We start from the raw sequence: 21,634 nt of genomic DNA, 5'->3' as shown, positions 1-21,634 counted from the left end.
CCAATGTGATACATTAGAACACATTCAAGAATCTCCAGAAGCTAACAAGCTAATTAGATACTAGCTATTTAGTCAATGTTAGCCACTGCTAGCGGCTTTTACCTTCTGCACAGATACCAGCCCCGTTTTTAGCCTGGATAATACTCGCCTGTCTACCAATATCGCTTGTCTATCAATATCGGACCGTCTCTCCACAACAACGCCGGATTCCTGCCGTAATCCACTACTTCTGATCTTCACAGCTAGTTTGCAGCTACCTAGCTAGCTCACAGCTAGCTTTCACTCACCGTGGCACCTAGTACCGAAGCTATTCCCTGAGGCCCACCTCCCGGCCTACTCAGCTGTTCACCCGAACCCCACTCATACACGGCTAGAGCCCAAAATTCCAATGGATCTCTGGACCGTGGTACCGGTTCACCGCTGCTACCGATTCGATATAGATAGCCTTTAGCCGCCCCCTCATTCTACTCCTCCTCTGTTCCGCGGGTGATGTGGAGGTAAACCCAGGCCCTGCATGTCCCCAGGCACCCTCATTTGTTGACTTCTGTGATCGAAAAAGCCTTGGTTTCATTAATGTCAACATCAGAAGCCTCCTCCCTAAGTTTGTTTTACTCACTGCTTTAGCAGACTCTGCCAACCCTGATGTCCTTGCTGTGTCTGAATCCTGGCTTAGGAAGGCCACCAAAAATCCAGAGATTTCCATACCCAACTATAACATTTTCCATCCAGATAGAACTGCCAAAGGGGGAGGAGTTGCAGTCTACTGCAGAGAGAGCCTGCAAAGTAATGTCATACTTTCCTGGTCCATACCCAAACAGTTCGAACTTCTAATTTTAAAAATGAATCTCTCCAGAAATAAGTCTCTCACTGTTGCCGCCTTCTACCGACCCCCCTCGGCTCCCAGCTGTGCCCTGGACACCATTTGTGAATTGATCGCCCCCCATCTAGCTTCAGTATTTGTTCTGTTAGGTGACCTAAACTGGGATATGCTAACACCCCAGCAGTCCTACAATCTAAGCTAGATGCCCTCAATCTCACACAAATCATCAAGGAACCCACCAGGTACAACCCTAAATATGTAAGCAAGGGCACCCTCATAGACGTTATCCTGACCAACTGGCCCTCCAAATACACCTCCGCTGTCTTCAATCAGGATCTCAGTGATCACTGCCTCATTGCCTGTATCCGCTACGGGTCCGCAGTCAAACGACCACTCCTAATCACTGTCAAACGCTCCCTAAAACACTTCTGCGAGCAGGCCTTTCTAATCGACCTGGCCCGGGTATCCTGGAAGGATATTGACCTCATCCCGTCAGTTGGGGATGCCTTGTTAAGGTGAGTGAATGAGGACCCAAAAGCGAACTAACTTAAACAGAGCTTCTTTAATAACCAAACTGTGGTAGGCTCAGATAGACCGGCAGATTCCGACAGGACAGGACAAGGTTACAGCAAACATGACGATAGTCTGGCTCAGGCATGAAACACAACAAACAAGAATCCGACAAGGACAGGAACAAAAACAGAGAGAGATATAGGGACCTAATCAGAGGGAAAAAAGGGAACAGGTGGGAAACGGGGTGAATGGGTAGTTAGGAGGAGACAAGGAACAGCTGGGGGAAAGCGGGGGAGAAAAGGTAACCTAATAACGACCAGCAGAGGGAGACAGGGTGAAGGGAAAGGACAGAGACAAGACACAACATGACAGTACATGACAGTACCCCCCCACTCACCGAGCGCCTCCTGGCGCACTCGAGGAGGAAACCTGGCGGCAACGGAGGAAATCCTCGATCAGCGCACGGTCCAGCACGTCCCGAGAGGGAACCCAACTCCTCTCCTCAGGACCGTACCCCTCCCAATCTACGAGGTACTGGTGACCACGGCCCCGAGGACGCATGTCCAAAATTCTACGGACCCTGTAGATGGGTGCGCCCTCGACAAGGATGGGGGGGGGGGGGGAAGACGAGCGGGGGCGCGAAGGACGGGCTTGATGCAGGAGACATGGAAGACCGGGTGGACGCGACGAAGGTATCGCGGAAGAAGAAGTCGAACTGCGACAGGATTAATGACCCGAGAAATACGGAACGGACCAATGAACCGCGGGGTCAACTTGCGAGAAGCCGTCTTAAGGGGAAGGTTCTGAGTGGAGAGCCAAACTCTCTGACCACGACAATATCTAGGACTCTTAGTTCTACGCTTATTAGCAGCCCTCACAGTCTGCGTCCTATAACGGCAAAGTGCAGACCTGACCCTCTTCCAGGTGCGCTCGCAACGTTGGACAAAAGCCTGAGCGGAGGGGACGCTGGACTCGGCGAACTGAGATGAGAACAGCGGAGGCTGGTACCCGAGGCTACTCTGAAAAGGAGATAGCCCGGTCGCAGACGAAGGAAGCGAGTTGTGGGCGTATTCTGCCCAGGGGAGCTGTTCTGACCAAGACGCAGGGTTACGAAAAGAAAGACTGCGTAAGATGCGACCAATAGTCTGATTGGCCCGTTCTGCTTGACCGTTAGACTGGGGGTGAAAGCCGGAAGAGAGACTGACGGAAGCCCCAATCAAACGGCAAAACTCCCTCCAAAATTGAGACGTGAATTGCGGACCTCTGTCCGAAACGACGTCCGACGGAAGGCCATGAATTCTGAAAACATTCTCGATGATGATTTGTGCCGTCTCTTTAGCAGAAGGAAGCTTAGCAAGGGGAATGAAATGAGCCGCCTTAGAGAACCTATCGACAACCGTAAGAATAACAGTCTTCCCCGCTGACGAAGGCAGTCCGGTGACAAAATCTAAGGCGATGTGAGACCACGGTCGAGAGGGAATAGGAAGCGGCCTGAGACGGCCGGCAGGAGGAGAGTTACCGGACTTAGTCTGCGCGCAGACCGAACAAGCAGCCACGAAACGACGCGTGTCATGCTCCCGGGTGGGCCACCAAAAACGCTGGCGAATGGAAGCAAGCGTACCCCGAACGCCAGGGTGGCCGGCTAACTTGGCAGAGTGAGCCCACTGAAGAACGGCCAGACGAGTAGGAACGGGAACGAAAAGAAGGTTCCTAGGACAAGCGCGCGGCGACGGAGTGTGAGTGAGCGCTTGTTTTACCTGCCTCTCAATTCCCCAGACAGTCAACCCGACAACACGCCCCTCAGGGAGAATCCCCTCGGGGTCAGTGGAGGCTACTGAAGAACTGAAGAGACGAGACAAAGCATCAGGCTTGGTGTTCTTAGAGCCCGGACGATAAGAAATCACGAACTCGAAACGAGCGAAAAACAGCGCCCAACGCGCCTGACGCGCATTAAGTCGTTTGGCAGAACGGATGTACTCAAGGTTCCTATGGTCAGTCCAAACGACAAAAGGAACGGTCGCCCCCTCCAACCACTGTCGCCATTCGCCTAGGGCTAACCGGATGGCGAGCAGTTCGCGGTTACCCACATCATAGTTACGTTCCGACGGCGACAGGCGATGAGAAAAATACGCGCATGGGTGGACCTTGTCGTCAGAGAGGGAGCGCTGAGAAAGAATGGCTCCCACGCCCACCTCTGACGCGTCAACCTCGACAACGAACTGTCTAGAGACGTCAGGTGTAACAAGGATAGGAGCGGATGTAAAACGATTCTTGAGGAGATCAAAAGCTCCCTGGGCGGAAACGGACCACTTAAAGCACGTCTTGACAGAAGTAAGGGCTGTGAGAGGAGCTGCCACCTGACCGAAATTACGGATGAAACGACGATAGAAGTTCGCGAAGCCGAGAAAGCGCTGCAGCTCGACGCGTGACTTAGGGACGGGCCAATCAATGACAGCTTGGACCTTAGCGGGATCCATCTTAATGCCTTCAGCGGAAATAACAGAACCGAGAAATGTGACGGAGGAGGCATGAAAAGTGCACTTCTCAGCCTTCACAAAAAGACAATTCTCTAAAAGGCGCTGGAGGACACGTCGAACGTGCTGAACATGAATCTGGAGTGACGGTGAAAAAATCAGGATATCGTCAAGGTAAACGAAAACAAAGATGTTCAGCATGTCTCTCAGGACATCATTGACTAATGCCTGAAAGACAGCTGGAGCGTTAGCGAGGCCGAAAGGAAGAACCCGGTATTCAAAGTGCCCTAACGGAGTGTTAAACGCCGTCTTCCACTCGTCCCCCTCCCTGATGCGCACGAGATGGTAAGCGTTACGAAGGTCCAACTTAGTGAAAAACCTGGCTCCCTGCAGGATCTCGAAGGCTGAAGACATAAGAGGAAGCGGATAACGATTCTTCACTGTTATGTCATTCAGCCCTCGATAATCTATGCAGGGGCGCAGAGACCCGTCCTTCTTCTTGACAAAAAAAAACCCCGCTCCGGCGGGAGAGGAGGAGGGGACTATGGTACCGGCGTCAAGAGCTACAGACAAATAATCTTCGAGAGCCTTACGTTCGGGAGCCGACAGAGAGTATAGTCTACCCCGGGGGGGGGTGGTTCCCGGAAGGAGATCAATACTACAATCATACGACCGGTGTGGAGGAAGAGAGGTGGCCCTGGACCGACTGAACACCGTGCGCAGATCGTGATATTCCTCCGGCACCCCTGTCAAATCACCAGGCTCCTCCTGTGAAGAAGAGACAGAGGAAACAGGAGGGATAGCAGACATTAAACATTTCACATGACAAGAGACGTTCCAGGAGAGGATAGAATTACTAGACCAATTAATGGAAGGATTATGACAAACTAGCCAGGGATGGCCCAAAACAACAGGTGTAAAAGGTGAACGAAAAATTTAAAAAGAAATGGTTTCACTATGATTACCAGAAACAGTGAGGGTTAAAGGTAGCGTCTCACGCTGAATCCTGGGGAGAGGACTACCATCCAGGGCGAACAAGGCCGTGGGCTCCTTTAACTGTCTGAGAGGAATGTCATGTTCCCGAGCCCAGGTCTCGTCCATAAAACAGCCCTCCGCCCCAGAGTCTATTAAGGCACTGCAGGAAGCTGACGAACCGGTCCAGCGTAGATGGACCGACAAGGTAGTGCAGGATCTTGAAGGAGAGACAGGAGTAGTAGCGCTCACCAGTAGCCCTCCGCTTACTGACGAGCTCTGGCCTTTTACTGGACATGAAGTGACAAAATGACCAGCGGAACCGCAATAGAGACAGAGGCGGTTGGTGATTCTCCGTTCCCTCTCCTTAGTCGAGATGCGGATACCTCCCAGCTGCATGGGCTCAGCACCCGAGCCGGCAGAGGAAGATGGTAGTGATGCGGAGAGGGGGGCGACGGAGAGCGCGAGCTCCTTTCCACGAGCTCGGTGACGAAGATCAACCCGTCGCTCAATGCGAATAGCGAGTTCAATCAAGGAATCCACGCTGGAAGGAACCTCCCGGGAGAGAATCTCATCCTTTACCTCTGCGCGGAGACCCTCCAGAAGACGAGCGAGCAAGGCCGGCTCGTTCCAGCCACTGGAGACAGCAAGAGTGCGAAACTCAATAGAGTAGTCTGTTATGGATCGATTGCCTTGACATAGGGAAGACAGGGCCCTGGAAGCCTCCTCCCCAAAAACAGATCGATCAAAAACCCGTATCATCTCCTCCTTAAAGTCCTGATACTGGTTAGTACACTCAGCCCTTGCCTCCCAGATTGCCGTGCCCCACTCACGAGCCCGTCCAATAAGGAGAGATATGACGTAGGCGACACGAGCAGTGCTCCTGGAGTAAGTGTTGGGCTGGAGAGAAAACACAATATCACACTGGGTGAGGAACGAGCGGCATTCAGTGGGCTCCCCAGAGTAACACGGCGGGTTATTGATTCTGGGCTCCGGAGATTCGAAAGCCCTGGAAGTGGCCGGTGGATCGAGGCGGAGATGGTGAACCTGTTCTGTGAGGTTGGAGACTTGGGTGGCCAGGGTCTCAACGGCATGTCGAGCAGCAGACAATTCCTGCTCGTGTCTGCCTAGCATCGCTCCCTGGATCTCGACGGCTGAGTGGAGAGGATCCGAAGTCGCTGGGTCCATTCTTGGTCGGATTCTTCTGTTAAGGTGAGTGAATGAGGACCCAAAAGCGAACTAACTTAAACAGAGCTTCTTTAATAACCAAACTGTGGTAGGCTCAGATAGACCGGCAGATTCCGACAGGACAGGACAAGGTTACAGCAAACATGACGATAGTCTGGCTCAGGCATGAAACACAACAAACAAGAATCCGACAAGGACAGGAACAAAAACAGAGAGAGATATAGGGACCTAATCAGAGGGAAAAAAGGGAACAGGTGGGAAACGGGGTGAATGGGTAGTTAGGAGGAGACAAGGAACAGCTGGGGGAAAGCGGGGGAGAAAAGGTAACCTAATAACGACCAGCAGAGGGAGACAGGGTGAAGGGAAAGGACAGAGACAAGACACAACATGACAGTACATGACATGCCTGGTCATTCTTTAAAAGTAACTTCCTCGCCATCTTAGATAAGCATGCTCCGTTCAAAAAATGCAGAACTAAGAACAGATATAGCCCCTGGTTCACTCCAGACCTGACTGCCCTCGACCAGCACAAAAACATTCTGTGGCGGACTGCAATAGCATCGAATAGTCCCCGCGATATGCAATTGTTCAGGGAAGTCGGGAACCGATACACGCAGTCAGTTAGGAAAGCAAAGGGCAGCTTTTTCAAGCAGAAATTTGCATTCTGTAGCTCTAACTTCAAAAGGTTCTGGGACACTGTAAAGTCCATGGAGAACAAGAGCACCTCCTCCCGCAGCTACTCGCCCAAGCCTCCCCAGCTTCTCCTTTACCCAAATCCAGATAGCAGATGTTCTGAAAGAGCTGCAAAATCTGGACCCGTACAAATCAGCTGGGCTTGACAATCTGGACCCTCTATTTCTGAAACTATCCGCCGCCATTGTCGCAACCCCTATTAGAAGCCTGTTCAACCTCTCTATCATATCGTTTGAGATCCCCAAGGACTGGAAAGCTGCCGCGGTCATCCCCCTCTTCAAAGGGGGAGACACTCTGGACCCAAACTGTTACAGACCTACAGTATATCCTTCCTGCCCTGCCTATCTAAGGTCTTCGAAAGCAAAGTCAACAAACAGATCACTGACCATCTCGAATCCCACCGTACCTTTTCCGCTGTGCAATCTGGTTCCCGAGCCGGTCACGGGTGCACCTCAGCCACGCTAAAGGTACTAAACGATATCATAACCGCCATCGATAAAAGACAGTACTGTGCAGCCGTCTTCATCGACCTGGCCAAGGCTTTCGACTCTGTCAATCACCATATTCTCATCGGCAGACTCAGTAAATTCGATTTTCTATTGACTGCCTTGCCTGGTTCTCCAACTACTTTGCAGACAGAGTTCAGTGTGTCAAATCGGAGGGCATGTTGTCCTGTCCTCTGGCAGTCTCTATGGGGGTGCCACAGGGTTCAATTCTCGGGCCAACTCTTTTCTCTGTATATATCAATGATGTTGCTCTTGCTGCGGGCGATTCCCTGATCCACCTCTACGCAGACGACACCATTCTGTATACATCTGGCCCTTCCTTGGACACTGTGCTGTCTAACCTCCAAACGGGCTTCAATGCCATACAACACTCCTTCCGTGGCCTCCAACTGCTCTTAAACGCTAGTAAAACCAAATGCATGCTTTTCAACCGTTCGCTGCCTGGACCCGCACGCCCGACTTGCATTACCACCCTGGATGGTTCCGACCTAGAATATGTGGACATCTATAAGCACCTAGGTGTCTGGCTAGACTGTAAACTCTCCTTCCAGACTCCTATCAAACATCTCCAATCCAAAATCGGCTTTCTATTTCGCAACAAAGCCTCCTTCACTCATGCCGCCAAACTTACCCTAGTAAAACTGACTATCCTACCGATCCTCGACTTCGGCGCCGTCATCTACAAAATGGCTTCCAATACTCTACTCAGCAAACGGGATGCAGTTTATCACAGTGCCATCCGCTTTGTTACTAAAGCACCTTATAACCACCCACCACTGCGACCTGTATGCTCTAGTTGGCTGGCCCTCGCTACATATTCGTCACCAGACCCACTGGCTCCAGGTCATCGACAAGTCCATGCTAGGTAAAGCCCCGCCTTATCTCAGTTCACTGGTCACGATGGCAACACCCACCCGTAGCACGCGCTCCAGCAGGTGTATCTCACTGATCATCCATAAAGCCAACACCTCATTCGGCCGCCTTTCCTTCCAGTTCTCTGCTGCCTGTGACTGGAACGAATTGCAAAAATCGCTGAAGTTGGAGACTTTTATCTCCCTCACCAACTTTAAACATCTGCTATCTGAGCAGCTAATCGATCGCTGCAGCTGTACATAGTCCATCGGTAAATAGCCCACCCAATTTACCTACCTCACCCCATACTGTTTTTATTTATTTACTTTTCTGCTCTTTTGCACACCAGTATCTCTACCTGCACATGACCATCTGATCATTTATCACTCCAGTGTTAATCAGCAAAATTGTAATTATTTGCCTACCTCCTCATGCCTTTTGCACACAATGTATATAGACTCTTTTTTCCCCTACTGTGATCGTTAGAAATGGTTGGATAAATAGTAAATTGGCACTGCACACAAAAAAGGTTGCCGACTTCTGCTGTAGGACATATGAGGGAGGGGTTACTAGGTTTGGTTTCTAATCCTGCTAGTATACACACAGGTTGTCACCGTGACAGTAAACAATCCTGAAGCCCACCTCACTGCATCCAGTCAAGTATAGAATAGGAGGAGAGGGGAATTTTATTGGGGACAGGGACCAAGATCTTCTGTTATCTCAGCCATCCAGGGAAATATAGTATGGAGTAGGACCCCTACTAAGGTGGGATAGTCTACCCATCATCACTCATGCGCAGAACAGCTGGCAGGCATATTCAAGGTAATTTTCAACCTCTCCTTGTCCCAGTCTGTCATCCTCACATTTTATTGAGATAACCACTATCATTCCTGTTCCCAAGAACTCTGAGGCTTCATGCCACAATAACTTCCGCTCTGCAACACTCACATCTGTAATCATGAAGTGCTTTCAAAGGCTGGCTATGGCACACATCAACTTCATCATCCCAGACACCCTAGAACTACACCAATTTGCATACCACCCCAACAGATCCATAGACGAAGCAATCTCAATTGCACTCCACACTGCCCTTTCCCACCTGGACAAAAGGAACCCTTATGTTAGAATGATATACATTGACTATAGCTCAGCTTTAAACACCATAGTACCCTCAAAGTTCATCACTAAGCTAAGGGTCCTGGGACTAAACACCTCCCTCTGCAACTGGATCCTGGACTTTCTGACGGGCCACCCCCAGGTGGTGAGGGTAGGTAGCAACACATCTGCCACACGGATCCTCAACACTGGAGCTCCCCAGGGGTGTGTGCTCAGTCCCCTCCTGTACTCCCTGTTCACCCACGACTGTATGGCGAGGCACAACTCCAAAACCATCATGCAGACTACACAACAGTGGTAGGCCTGATCACAGACAACGACGAGACAGCCTATAGGGAGGAGGTCAGAGACCTGGCTGGGTCGTGCCAGAATAACAATTTATCCCTCAATGTAACCAAGACTAAGGAGATAATTGTGGACTACAGGAAAAGGAAGAACGAGCACTCCCCCATTCTCATCGACGGGGCTGTAGTGGAGCAGGTTGAGAGCTTCAGGTTCCTTGGTGTCCACATCAACAACAAACTAGAATGGTCCAAACACACCAAGACAGTCGTGAAGAGGGCACGACAAAGCCTATTCCCTCTCAGGAAACTAAAAAGATTTGGCATGGGTCCTGAGATCCTCAAAAGGTTCTACAGCTGCAACATCGAGAGCATCCTGACTGGTTGCATCACTGCTTGGTACAGCAATTGCTCGGCGTCTGACCGCAAGGCACTACAGAGGGTAGTGCGTACGGACCAATACATCTCTGGGGCTAAGCTGCCTGCCATCCAGGACCTCTATACCAGGCGGTGTCAGAGGAAGGACCTAAAAATGGTCAAAGACTCCAGCCACCCCAGTTATAGACGGTTCTCTCTACTACCTCATGGCAAGCGGTACCGGAGTGCCAAGTCTAGGACCAAAAGGCTTCTCAACTGTTTTTACCCCCAAGCCATAAGACTCCTGAGCAGGTAATCAAATGGCTACCCGGACTATTTGCATTGTGTTCCCCCCCAACCCCTCTTTTTATGCTGCTGCTACTCTTTGTTTATCATATATGCGTAGTCACTTTAACTATACGTTAATGTACATACTACCCCAGTTGGCCCGACCAACCAGTACCCACGCACATTGGCTAACCCGGCTATCTGCATTGTGTCCCGCCACCCACCACCCGCCAACCCGTCTTTTTCGCTACTCTCTGTTTATCATATGCATAGTCACTTTAACCTTATCTACATGTACATACTACCTCAATCAGCCTGACTAACTGGTGCCTGTATGTAGCCTCACTACTGTATATAGTCGTTTTACTGTTGTTTTTATTTCTTTACTTACTTATTGTTCACCTAATACCTTTTTGCAGAGATGGTTAGAGTCTGTAAGTAAGCATTTCACGGTAAGCTGTTGTATTCAGCGCATGTGACAAATACACTGATTTGATTTGACTTTATATTGACAGGTGTGTGACTTTTCAAATCATGTCCATTCAAATGATTTTACCGCAGATGGACTCCAATCAAGTTGTAGAAGCATCTCGAGAATTATCAATGGAAACAGCATGCATCTGAGCTCAATTTCGAGTCTCATAGCAAAGGTTCTGAATATTTATGTAAATACATTTATTTAAAAAAAATTATAAATTAGCAAAAATGTCTATAAACCTGTTTTTGCTTTGTCATTATTATCATGTTTAGGTAAGACCCAGATGCAGACAGTGTTGAAGTAACAAGAGTTCATTACAACAACAGGGGCAGGCAAGCGACAGGTCAAGGCAGGCAGGGGTCAATAATTCAGAGAGGGTGTAAAGGGTCCAGAACGGCACGTAGTCTAAGTAGTCTAACAGTGTGGTAAGCCACAAAATGGCAGGCAGTCTCAGGGCAGGCAGAACGGTCAAAACCGGAAAAGACAGACTGCTGAATAAATCATAAAAATCGGCACCGGACAATTTACATTCCCCCCTCTCTCTTGTACACTGCTGCCACTCGCTGTTTGTTTGTTACCTATGCATAGTCACTTTTCCCCCACCTACATGTACAGATTACCTCAACTAGCCTGTGCCCCTGCACACTGACTCTCTCTTATTGTGTTACTTTTTATTTTAGCCTACATTTTGCCTATATTTTCTTCTTCTTGAACTGCACTGTTGGTTAAGGGCTTGTAAGAAAGCATTTCATGGTAAAGTCTACACTTGTTGTACTTGGCGCATGTGGCAGATAAAGTTGGAATTGATTTGACAAAAACATCAGCAAGAAACAGGCAGGAGCAGGGAAACAAACGCTGGTAGGTTTTACGAACAAAACGAACTGGCAACAGACAAACAGAGAACTCAGGTAGAAATACACCGGGGGTAATGGGGAATATGGGCGACAGCTGGAGGGGGGTGGAGACAAGCACAAAGACAGGTGAAACAGATCAGCGTGTGACAGTACCCCCCCCCCCCCCCCCCCCCCCCCCCCCATCTAAGGCCACCACCTGGCATCCTACTTGGGTGCATACCTGATTTACAAGGGCTGTGAGACATAGGTTTAACTCGACACATGAAAGGTGGGATGTACGTGAAGGGTACGGGGCAACAGAAGACGAACAGCAGAGGGGCTAATAATTTTGGAGATGGGAAACGGTCCGATAAGCCGGGGGGAGAGCTTGCGGTATTCCACCCAGAGGGGCAGATCCCGTGTGGATAGCCTTACCTTCTGCCCGGGACGATACTGGGGAGCCGGGGTCTGGTGGTGATCCGCTTGTCATCGATACCTGGAAGTGGTCTTGAGGAGAGCCGACCGGGCTCTCCTACAGGTACAACGACAGCGGCGGACAAACATCTGGGCAGAAGGTATGCCAACTTCTTCCTCTTGCTCAGGGAAGAGCAGGGGCTGATACACCAGGGAACACTCAAATGGTGAGAGGACTGTGGCAGAGCAGGGAAGGGTGTTGCAGGCATATTCCACCCACACAAAATGCTGGCTCTAGTTGGTGGAGTTGGCGGAGCCTAGGCAGCGCAGGGTAGTCTTGAGGTCCTGGTTGGCTCGCTTCGACCGGCCGTTGGACTGGGAGTGGAACCCGGGGGACAGGCTGGACGACAACCCTTTGAGTGTGTAGAAAGCCTTCCAGAACTGGGATGAGAACTGAGGACCCCGGTCGGAGACCATGTCCGTCCATGGAACTGGAATACGTGTTGCACCATCAGCTGGCCCATCTCCTTGGCAGAGGGTAGCTAGGGGAGAGGAATGAACTGGGCGATTCACCATAGTCAGGATTGCGGTGTTGCCATCAGACGGGGGAAGACACGTGACAAAGTCCAGGGAGATGTGAGACCAGGGGCGATGAGGGACAGGCAGAAGTTGGAGGAGACCAACCGGAGCTTGTCGAGGACTTATCCTGTGCACAGACTGTGCAAGCGGCGACAAAGGCGGAGACGTCAGCGATCACGGTAGACCACCAAAAGCGGTGTTGCACGCAGGGAGCCCGAGTGGCAGGCAAGCTTAGAGGAGTGGGCCCACTCCAGGACCAAGGATTGGACCGCGTTAGGCACGAACATTCGGTTATCTGGACCCCACCGGGGTTCAGCTGGGAACGCTGTGCCTCCCGAATCTGCTTCCCTATTCCCGAGCTGAGTGCTGTCGCTGGGCACGAGGTGGGAAGGATGGTCGTGGGGCTTCACATTCTTGGATCTCGGCTGGTAGGTGAGGGAGAAGTTGATCCGGGTGAACAGTAGGGCCCATATAGCCTGCCTGGAATTGAGGCGCTTGGCCGTGTGGAGATATTCCAGGTTCTTGTGGTTGGTCCACATGATGAATGGATGTTCCACCCCCAGCCAGTGAATCCATTCCTCCAACGCCATCTTCACCGAGATAAGCTCCTGATTCTCCACATCGTAGTTCCTCTCCGTGGCATTGAGGCGGAGGGAGAAGAAGGTGCAGGGATGCAACTTGAGGTCAATGGCAGACAGCTGGGACAGGACAGTCCCCACTCCAACTTCAGAAGCATCGGCCTCCGCCATGAACTGACGGGATGGGTCAGGATGAACCAAGATGGGAGCTGTGGTGAAGTGATGTTTGAGATCCCGGAATGCCCGATCAGCAGCTGGAGAACGGAACCTTGGGAGAGGTGATTGCAGACGGGGGGAAGCCAGGGTGCTGCAGCTCCGGATAAAGCAGCGATAAATGTTGGCAAAGCCCAGGAACCACTGCAGCTGGACTGGATGTTGTCTGGAGCCAATCCACCACCACTCTCACCTTCCCAGGATCAAACTACACTCTCCCTGCAGCAATGATGTAACCCAGAAAAGGATGGTGGCATTATGGAACTCGCACTTCTCAGCTGTTACAAAAAGCTGGTTCTCCAGGAGGCATTGGAAGCACGTGGAGCACGTGTTATTGGGTGGAGTGGGAGAAGACGACTAGTTCATTGAGGTAGACGAAGACGAACCAGTTCAACATGTCACGGAGAACATCACTAACCAGAGCCTGGAAGACATCAAGGGCGTTGGTAAGGCCAAAGGGCATGACCACGTACTCGTAGTGGCCACTGGCCATGTTGAAGGCAGTCTTCCACTCGTCCCCCTCCCGTATCCGCACCAGGTGGTAGGCATCCGTAGGTCCAGCTTGGAGAACACGGTGGCTCCCTGGAGCTGCACAAAGGTTGAGGAAATGAGAGGTAGGGGGTAGCGGTTCTTCACTGTGATGTCATTTAGACCTTGGTAGTCAATCGGTTTTGTCCTCTCCACAAAGAAGAACCCTGCACTGGTCGGAGGAGGCAGAAGGATGGCTAAACCCAGCAGCTAGGGAGTCCATAATGTAGGTCTTCATAGCCTTGGTCTCCGGACCCAACAGAGAGTACACCAACAGAGAGTACACCACTCTTCCCTGTCCCCAGGGGAATGGCTGAGAGATCCAGGGCAACCTCCGAGGCCCTAGGATGATGTCCCAGAACAGGCTGCGCTGACTTCAGGCAGTGGGCGTGGCAGAACGGGCTCCAGCCCATGATGGCACTGGCAGACCAGTCAATGAGGGGATCGTGTCGCAATACCACGGGAACCTGAGGAGACTTAATGAGCAGAAACTGGATAGTCTTGCTGTGGTTCCCTGAGACATGTAGGTTGATGGAGGTGGTATTGTGGGTGACCCGGCTTATAGAACGCCCGTCCAGAGCGCTAACGTCCATGGGAATGGAGAGGGGCTGAGAGGGGAAGTCCAGCTCGGAAGCCACGGTAATGTCCATAAAGCTCTCATCGGCTCCAGAGTCGATGTGGACCTGCAGAGTTCTCCGTATGGCCCACCAGAGTACTCGCTCCTACTGGTGAGCCTGGTCTTTTAGTGGGCCGGTGGAGACGATATGACCAGTAGTCCCGCAATACAGACAGCTCTTAGTGTGAAGCCTATATAGCCATTCAGCTGGAGATAGGCAACTAGGCAGAGCTAGGCTAAGTTCAGGAAACGGTGAATCAGCAGGTTTCGGAAACTCTCTGAGAAACTTGGGTAGACCCGGGTTCTCCCCTGGACTTCTGAGATAGCTCGGAGGCGAGGTAGAATCCTTGTCCGTGCAAGTGGAATCGAATCTCCTCTCCTTCCTTCGTTCCCGTAGTCACCCATTGATGAGGATGGTCAAAGCAATGAGGGAGTCAAAACCTGTGGGTAACTCCCGGGCCGCAAGCTCGTCCTTAACCTCGTCCGAGACGCCATGTCGAGCTGTGCTTCGAAGTTCTACGCACTCTCAACTGCCAACGTACGGGCAGCTACTCTCCAGGAGAACGGAGCATCAAAGACCTTCCTCACCTCTCCCACAAACCCCTCCAGGCTTGCACATATGACAGTAGCCTAGGTGAGAGCCCTTACAGACATCAGTGTGATGAGGTAGGCTGTTTTAGAGTGATCCGAGGAGAAGGAGGGCTGAAGCTCGAAAATGAGGGCACACTGAGCTAAAAACGCGCGACAGGTGCTCGGCTCTCCATTAACTTCACCAGCATAGGTGGCGGCATTCGGAATTTTAGATGAAAAGTGTGCCCTGATTAAACTGCCTGCTACTCAGGCCCAGAAGCTAAGATATGCATACAATTAGTAAATTTGGATACAAAACACTCTAAAGTTTCCAAAACGGTTAAAATAATGTCTTTTAGTATAAGAGAACTGATATGGTACGTGAAAATCCAACCAGGGAGTACTATTATTTTGAAAGGCTGTTTCTCCATTGAAAGCCTATCCACCATACAAAGACTTAGGACCCAGTTCACGAGCTCTATGGCTTCTTCTACATGTGGCCAATCTTTAGGCATTGTTTTGGTCTTTTACTTTGAAAAATGAGGGAGATACAGCACTTTCAATCAGTGGCCAGTGGAAACTTCCGGCCATGAGTCCTGCACCTGATCGGGAACACGCCTTTCTTGTTTCTCCTTTTCTATTGACGAAGCTTTTAAATATTATTTATTATTTATGACAAAAACAACCTGGAGGATTGATTTTAAACATCGTTTGGCATGTTTCTACTAACTTTCATTTTACTTAAAAAAAACGTTTCGTCTGGACTTCGGATTCGAATTACTGGACAAAATGCGCAAAACAAAAAGGAGGTTTTTGGTCATAAAGAGGGACATTATCAAACAAAACAAACATGTATTGTCTAACATGGAGACCCGGGAGTGGCACCAGATGAAGATCAAAGGTAAGTGATTAATTTTAATGCTATTTCTAACTTTTGTGAGCCCTCTCCTTGGCTGAAAAATGGCTCTATGGGTTTCTGTGGCTAGGTGCTGACCGAACATAATCGCAAAGTGTGCTTTCATCGTAAAGCATTTTTTAAATCTGACACAGCGGTTGCATTAACCTCTCTAGGGTATGTGGGACGCTAGTGTCCCATCTGGCCAACATCCAGTGAGATTGCAGAGCGCCAAATTCAAATACAGAAATACTAATTTATAAAAATTCAGAAAACAAAACATATTTGACATAGGTTTAAAGATGAACAACTTGTGAATCCAACCACAGTGTCAGATTTTAAAAATTCTTTACGGGGAAAGCATACCTTACGATTATTTGAGAGCATAGCCTAGTTGACAAATTATTACAAACAGTAACCAGCCAACATTGATAAACGATAAATTCCTAATGAGTTCATTGTTACATGATTAATTTATTTGGGTAACAATTAAACAGAGTTAGTTGATTTGATACATGACAGTCATCAGATTAATGACAGTCACGTCACAACATCTGTCTTCCATTTGAGTTTTATTAACTTATGAGAAGTATGGAGAAGTCAGGAGGTCATGGGACGTTTGTTATTCAGAACAGCGAAGGCAGCGAGTGGTTCCCGTCCGCTTCTCCGTCAGCAGAACCATCAATCAGACTGTACCAGAAGTGTACGTTCAACACACACTTCTTAAGCCTCTCAGTCTCCGGAGGTCGCGTACAAAGTGAGGAGGAGTATAGGGTAACTGTCACTCTATCCCTCTAAGCATGTACTGTGTACACACTTCTACATGCTAAATGGATTTGGAGATTGCATTGTCCTTGAAGCAACAGAGTACAATAGTTACCCTGAATATTTATGTCATTATCATCAATATCCTGAAGTACCTGTAAGTTTTTTCATTGAGTATCCAGCACAAAGTCAGAGTTCTAAAATGAGTCACTAGTCATAACTGTAATGAATTTAACATACAATGTCCTGTGCCATACAGGTCCAGACCTCTTGGCATAGGGTCATACAGTATATAGGGACACTACAATAACCTTTTTCCTTGAAACTTTAGGTCATTCTGCCATGTCCTTGAGACTGAGAAGAGTTTCACCGTTCTTTTGTCTGCCAGACATTCTTATGCGGGGGTTTGAAAGGCTTCAGTAAAAGCCTGCGTAAATAGAATCTTAATTTCTCATCTTGTTTTATGAAGCACTAAAGACTTCTAAACCTGGCTCTCCATCTTCATATACCTGGGATGAGGGGAGAGGAATGTGGTGTGTGTGTGTGATAAATATTCAAATCATCTCCCCTGAAAGGCACGAGGGAAACATGTACTGAGGATGAGCTCCCGCCTATCTGCTTTACAAGCCTCACTGCACAGCTCACAGAGAGAGTTGCAGAGAGGGAGGGGGAAGACAGGAGGAGGGAGCGGGGTAGAGTAAATGGGAAGAGCAAATGATAGAGAAGATGGGAGAGGGAGAAGGAGATGGAGGGAGGGAGAAAGAAGGAGAGAGGGGTAGACTAAAATGGAGGAACAAAGGATAGAGAAGATGGGAGGCAGGGGGAGATGGAATAGAGATATAGGAAGGAGTGGCGGGTGTGAAATTGAGGCAGAGAGAAAGGACATACAGAGGGCATTGCCAAGAAAGAATGAGCAAAAGAGAGCTAGTGATATACAGGGAGAAAAAGAGAGAGGAAGAGTGAAAAAGTAAGAAGGGATCATTCACTTTCCCTGAATTTTATCAGTAGTAAGTTGTCACAGCAATATAGTCCAACACTCCTTCTTCTCTTTCTCCCATAGGGCAAAACTTGAAATTTGCATGCCAAAACTCATAGGCTACTCCACAGAGAATGAGCAAATCGCCCGCTGACATCAATGCATGATTTACTCTGAGATTTACTTAAAGCTGCGCTATGCAGGAATCTCTCCTCCATTTCCTGGTTGATAAAATTCTAATAGGTGCTTCTACACCTGCATTGCTTGCTGTTCGGGGTTTTAGGCTGGGTTTCTGTACAGCACTTTGATATATCAGCTGATGTAAGAAGGGCTATATAAATACATTTGATTTGAAGTTTTTGTGACAAAACAAGCACATACTGTATAGTGTAGAGAATGTACCATCTAAACCACTGTGAAATGTATTTGCCATAAGCAAAACTATTGTATTTTCAGCTGTTTGAAACTGGTGTATATAACTCATAGTAAAAGACGCAAAAACGAAACGTAAGAATGGGAAGCATAGAAATAGCGCACATATCTATGGCTTCTTAGACTTGTTTTTTTTTTTTTTATTTTACCCGCTTTTTCTCCCCAATTTCATGGTATCCAATTGTTGTTAGTAATTACTATCTTGTCTCATCGCTACAACTCCCGTACAGGCTCGGGAGAGACAAAGGTCATGCGTCCTCTGAAACACAACCCAACCAAGCTGCACTGCTTCTTAACACAGTGCGCCTCCAACCCAGAAACCAGCTGCACTAATGTGTCGGAGGAAACACCGTGCACCTAGCTAAGTGCGCACTGCGCCTGGCCTGCCACAGGAGTTGCTGGTGCGCGATGAGACAAGGATATCCCTAAAGGCCAAACCCTCCCTAACCCGGACAACGCTAGGCCAATTGCGTGTTGCCCCATGGACCTCCCGGTCACGGCCGGCTGCGACTGGGCGCGAACCCAGACCAGAGTTGCTTTTAATGAGAATGACAGATCTATAACTAACATGTCCATCTGAATTTGGTCGGTTACCCCAAAAAGTGATCTATTGCAGCTTTAAGTCAGCATTCCCCCATAGATTGGCCATCACACATAGGGTTGGTATGATAATGGCTGAATTTGACCCCTTGGAGATGATCTCTGTGAACTCAAGATTCACTGAGGGCTGACATACACCTCAGACATTTCTCTGGTTCACTGCTGCATGATTCATCAGCAGTATTTCACACTTGAATTATTGTATTCGAGTGTATATGTGTAAACAATGATATTCATGAAACAAAACTCTCTTGTAGACTAGAGAACTCTAGTGTGGGAGTGAGAAGGAGGTGAGAGAGTAGAACGGAGGGAGTAGGAGAGAAAAAGAGAAAGAGAGGATGGGAGGGAGAGAAAGAGAGACAGCGAGCTAGATAAATACAGATGTATTCATGCTGCGTAATGTATGAGTGTAGATTATATTGAATGTACAGGTGGTCTGGTCGTGCTTGAGCAGTTTATGTAATTTACCTTCAGGCAGGAAAGTGGAATGACTACTAAACTTCTAAAATGGATTGATGTAAGTGCAAACACAGAGAATACATTTAAGGAGATAAAACATCACATGTTCCAACAGCTTGGGATATTTGTGTTTGCCAGTGTACACAGCTACAGAGTCAGACTGCATTGTACTGTAGTGACTGTATATTGTCAATGGACTTAAGAGCTAAGAGCTGTTGTGTGAAGCGCCATTTAATCCCCCCCTCCCCCTCTCCGTAGTTAGTGGTTCTTTCCAAGGTGCACCACGGAACAAAGACACAAAGCGTTTGATTTGATTTTAGATGCCCGTGATAGGCAGGACTCGCAGGAGGCATGTTTGTAAATGAATTCGATCAAGCTATGCAGCCTATTGATTCCTTCTTGATGAATAAATAATACAAAAATGCATTGTTGTTTTTCTGTAATACTAGTCACCTAGCCATTTCATGAAGTTGGCTGGGATTCCCAATCTCCCAACCTCATAATAAATACCAAGCCATTTCAGGATATAAATTAGGTCAGAGTAGCTGGTGACACTTTACTTGACACCCAGTGTCATAACACGTTATGACATGGTCATAACCATGTCATAATGTCATAATAGCTGGAATAACTTGTCATAACCTGTCATGACCCATATATGTACAGCTGTTGTGACATATATTACGTTATTTACATATCTCACTCTCCCACAGAGGTGACCGTCCCACTTGGTCATAAATTAAGCAGGAGAGACCTCACTCTCTCTCCCTCCAGTACTGGCTAAAGGAATGTCCCTTTGTCTTCACAGACTTGTTACCGTTAAATCTCTAATGTCCAAAAAGTGGATAATGGAACAATAATTTTAACATAAAGAATATGGGGAATTGTTAGTTTGGAGATGTAGAAAACTAATGTCACATTGTTTTTCATTTTGTGATGTTATTAAAAACTGATGGACCAAATACTGTAACTTGGAAAGCATTCCCACTTTATCTGTAACGTTTCCATCCAATACGTTGTGAATATGATAGGAAAAATGATGGAAGTATTTTTGCTAAGATATAAATATGATTTTAAAAGTCATAAGATATATCTTCTAATCATATCCTTTGCACATTAAGTAGGCATGCCCCAAGTGAGGTCAAGTGAAGAAATAAACTCACCTTCCCTTTAGATCAGAGAGACGAAGAGCTGCAGCTCATGTCCATCGTGCTTCGAATCCTGAATGCCAACATAAGGAGGAAGAGGCGAGAAGCATACCTCAGACAATCACTGGGACAGCTGATCAGCTGTCTTAAGTCAGATATCGAAAAAAGCTAATCTAAGTGAGACTATCCTACTACACTCCTCACCAATGGGAACCATCAACATGAGTGAACAACAGTAGAAGATGGGAAAGGGGAGACCCCTTTCGGACAATCAGAGCCATACAGCTGAAAGGCCAAACACCATTTGGAGGAGTGCTGTTCCAACACGACACGTAAATACATTCATGATTTCTTATTCAAAACAAACGGTGGTTCGTGAGCAAACTATATAATTAACGTTACTGTGAGAATCATTCTGAAATGTCTCGACGATAAGTGTGCCTTTTTCTCTCTCTCTCTCTCTTCCCCTTCCCCCTCCCTCTCCATCTATGTTGTAACAAGCCACCATATCTTGTCAGTCCACTAGGAACTTTTGTCTCATGTAAATGTGTGTGTATTCTGTGTTATTATTCAGTTAGCTAGTAAATACATTATTAAACCAATTTGTGTAGTACTGAATAATGCACAAGGTTGGCGTTTTACCAGATCCAAGAAGATTACGATCATTCAGAATCTTCAGAGTCTTTGATAAGAGGTAATGCCTACTAAGATGAATGTTTATCGATGTTATAGGTAAAGACCTTACAGAGTTAAATTCGGGAGACGGTAACTCTCTAAACAACTTCTTCTGTGGTGCCCCAAATCCTAAATTAGTGGATTTAAATAAATAACAGTCATTAGATTAATGAAAGTAAAGTCACTACATTTAGTTATTCACCTTTTTTCCCCTGCCAAAAAGTTGACTTTCATTTGAAAGTTTGCTTCTTAAGTCCTTTGTCGTAATGAATCATGTTTTTCTCTTCAACATGTTTGAAATATCTAGTAGAAAATACACTTTATGACATTGTCATAAATCATTATGACCATCCTATGTCACTTTATCTGGCCTAAAAGAAATGCACCATTATAGAACCATTATCACCATCTTAATCATATAGGCCAGATAGGCCTATCACATACATGCCCTTATGTCAGTCATCAGTCAAAAAGAGCATTAGGGAAGGTGCATGTCTGACATCAATGTGTGATCAATTACAATGACAATTTTATATGGTCAATTTTCAGAAAATGTTACTTAACATAGCCTACTTGTCAACCGTATGTTTATGTTGTATTGGAATGTTTTGTAGGTTTGACACATATGTAGGTGTCATAACCAGCCATAAACTAAAGCAATGTGTCACAACATGTTTAAATATATGTGTCATGACAGTTTTATGACAATTTTATGACAAGTTATGTCAGTTGTTATGACATACTTGTGGCCGTAGCATAACGTGTTATGATGCTGTGTGTCAAGTAAAGTGTTATAGAGTAGCTTGTTTAACTAT

At 47.8% G+C, this 21,634-nt stretch overlaps 1 long non-coding RNA gene across 2 annotated transcripts in view; it reads right to left on the bottom strand.

Annotated features, from left to right (window-relative positions):
- The window catches only part of LOC149982928 (uncharacterized), a 33,867-nt gene extending 13,382 nt beyond the window's left edge, over positions 1 to 20,485 (bottom strand). The window contains exon 1 of one of the 2 annotated variants that reach the window (XR_016496762.1): positions 20,160 to 20,485. This is a non-coding gene — a long non-coding RNA (uncharacterized LOC149982928). The remainder of the gene's footprint in view (positions 1 to 20,159) is intronic. The other variant, XR_016496763.1, reaches the window with a different exon arrangement.
- Positions 20,486 to 21,634: the final 1,149 nt, after the last annotated feature.

The sequence above is a fragment of the Oncorhynchus mykiss genome, chromosome 6 (genome assembly GCF_057628025.1).
Source record: "Oncorhynchus mykiss isolate SJ-2025 chromosome 6, ASM5762802v1, whole genome shotgun sequence".
Taxonomy (NCBI): domain Eukaryota; kingdom Metazoa; phylum Chordata; class Actinopteri; order Salmoniformes; family Salmonidae; genus Oncorhynchus; species Oncorhynchus mykiss.
Note: the sequence above shows the minus strand (reverse complement) of the source record. Positions and strands in the feature narration are given on the sequence as shown.